This window comes from Microtus oregoni, unplaced genomic scaffold, assembly GCF_018167655.1.
Source record: "Microtus oregoni isolate MIOR12 unplaced genomic scaffold, Mior012 000025F_ref0000491, whole genome shotgun sequence".
Classification (NCBI taxonomy): domain Eukaryota; kingdom Metazoa; phylum Chordata; class Mammalia; order Rodentia; family Cricetidae; genus Microtus; species Microtus oregoni.
In genome coordinates, this window is record NW_024543084.1 from 19,856,599 (window position 1) to 19,859,553 (window position 2,955).

Genomic DNA, 2,955 nt, shown 5'->3' on the forward strand with positions numbered 1-2,955 from the left:
AAAAGCATAAACTCACCAAATAAATTTAAATACAATTTTTAAATAAAAGGTGTTTTAAGATATACAAATGCAAGTTATTAAGGTGTGTACCTACAAGTTATAAAGGTGTGAGGACAAATACAAGTTATCAAATTTCTCTCTCACGCTGCCTTTCATAGTCTTAAAAGATATTTTCATTATGCAAAAACATTTGTCCCAGTCATTCTGACATAAATATGTTGCTGTTTATTCAATGTATGTGTCGAAAACTTCTGTTTTCACAAACTCAAGGAATTCTTGTGAGTTCCAGGGAGCCAAATTGAAGGATTGAAAGATCCAGATAAATCCAGACCCCTCTAGCAGGAAAAATAGAGCCAAAAATCTAGCAGAAAGAGAAGAGCCAAAAATCTAGGTTAGCCAATACAGTGACTCTGTTTCAGAAACTAGCTGAAGACAAAGTTAGATTATAATCTTGAGAAACAGGGAGTTACCCCCTTGTGATGATCACTGGTATTTTCAGAATTTTCTAATGACGCCCTCCCTCCACCCTTTGGATTACTGGGTTGTGGTTTCTTCCCTTAAATACCCCTTCTCCCAGCTACTCAGGGTCAAACTCTCTACCCCTGCATGGGAAATGAGTTTTGGCCCCAGTGCACTGGTTCCTGTCCTGTCAATAAACCTCATGTGATTGCAGCAAGGACGGTCTGGTTATCCCGAGAGTTGAGTGAGAGACTCCCTGCTCCGGAGATCTTTCAGGATCCACCTTAAACAGGTCAGATACACCCCTTTCAGTTCCCTGCTCCTGAAAATTTTTTCTTCCTCAACTTAACTTTGTCCTCTGCTCTGCCAACACCTTGCCAGTACCAAGAGACACCGGACAGTTCCACACCACAAACCCTGGACAGAAGTAAAGCGACCAGCTACCCCAGGATGTGACCAGCACCCAGCTTTCTCAGCCCACCCCCAAGAAAGACTTTGATGCCCACAAATAAGCAGGAAGCAGTCTTGAGAATCTGCTGTCCCAATTCCTTTAACCTGTTCTGCCTAACTCCTTACTTTTTATTATAAGAAAAAGATGGGAATGTTGTAATCTTCTGGCCTGGTCTGTCACCTGGGTACCCTGTCCCTTTAAGAGACAAGCCCTGCCCACTCCCAACCTCCCCCTTGGATCTCCTGCCTCCTCTCCTGCCTGCTCTCTCTCTTTCTATTCCTCTTCTGAAGAGGTAACTACTGCCTCCCCTCGCCCCTCGCCCCTAGCCCCGTCCTTTTTCTGGAGAGGCAGCTTCTGCCTCTCTTTCCCCCTTCTCCCCCCTCCTCCCTTGTCCCTTTCCCTTCCCCTTCCATAACACACTAAATAAACTCTATACCCCAACTCTCTGCATGGTGTATCTATCTATCTGTCTCTCACCTGCTGTGGTCTCCCACCCACCAAAGGAACCCGCCGAGGCCTCGGAGGGCCCATCACTACCCCTCGTGGGACTGGACCCCCACCTTATATTTATAAATAGTAGCACCCACTTCTCTTTCCTCTATTGTTGAAGTAGAGGGACAGCTTTACCAAATTCACCAAACCCCACCACTTAGCTATATATTTAGAGGTATTCTCCTCACCCACTCCTTCCTAGTGGTACCAACCTGTCCCATCTCCTTGCTGGGAAGGGACCACCTCGCCAAAGTGGGAGGTGTGTACTGGTCATGTGTTTCTGCCGGCTTCTGCCACCTAGCATATTTAATCTCAGCTGCCCCTTCCCTCCACCTGGTACTCCTTGGCTCCTGACTGCTCTAACACTTTGGGGAACCTCCCCACCCTGGAGCAGCGCTGTAACATGTCCCCTCAGAACTGTAACACTTCTTTCTGCAAGAGTATCATGTGCTCCTTACCACTGAGTCATCTCTCCAGCCCTTGAACATCATTTTCATAGACGAAGAAATAAACTTTTTAATACTTTCCTGCAGCGGAATTGTAACTTGATGTTCTGAATATGGCACATGTTTTTGAGTGTCCCATGCTAAAGGAAAAGGAACAAAGGATTGCTCTGTTTCCTGAGGGATGAACAGAGCCTACACACTCACCAAGTGCTATTGCAGCACTTGGGAAACCCCAGTGAAGTAAAGCAATGGGAGAATGGAGTCATGGGCCTAACACATCAGCCCAGGAATGAGGAGTATAGGCGGTTGTACTGGCTCATCTGAGAGGAGGGAACCTCAGTTAAGAAAATGCCTCCAGCTCTTTCAGGACTTGGCTCCAAGATGACCAAAAAAAAAAAAAAAAAAAAAAAGAAACAACGGTCGTGCCAAAAAGGGCAGCGGCCATGTGCAGCCAATTAGCTGCACTAACTGCGTCCGCTGCGTGCCCAAGGACAAGGCCATTAAGAAGTTCGTCATTCAGAACATCGTAGAGGCCGCTGCTATCAGGGACATATCCGAAGCAAGTGTCTTCGACGCTTATGTGCTCCCCAAACTCTATGTCAAGCTGCATTACTGTGTGAGCTGTGCTATTCATAGCAAGGTAGTCAGGAATCGATCTCGGGAAGCTCGGAAGGACCGAACACCCCCACCATGATTTAGACCTGCTGGTGCTGCACCGCGACCTCCACCAAAGCCCATGTAAAGTGGCTTCATAAAGACAGAAGAAAACACCTTGGAAAAATAAAATGGGACTTAAACTTTGAAAAAAAAGAAAGAAAGAAAGAAAGAAAATGCCTCCATAAGATCAGGCTGTGGGTAAACCTGTAAGGCTTAGTGATTGATCCAGGAAGACCCAGCCCCTTGTGGGGGCCATCCCTGGGCTGATGGTCCTGGCTGAGCAAGTCATGGGGAGCAGGCAGAAAGCAACACCCATCCCTGGCCTCTGTCTCAGCTCCTGCCTCCAGGTTCCTCCCTTGATTGAGTTACTGTACTGAACCATTTTCTTCCCAGCTTGCTGTGGGGCATGGTATTTTATCACAGCAATAGTAACCCTGAGTAGGATGTCAG

General features: G+C 46.8%; 1 pseudogene; it reads left to right on the forward strand.

The window, feature by feature from the left end:
- Positions 1-2,254: 2,254 nt before the first annotated feature.
- LOC121463117 lies at positions 2,255-2,590 on the forward strand (annotated as a pseudogene).
- The last annotated feature ends 365 nt before the right edge of the window (positions 2,591-2,955 follow it).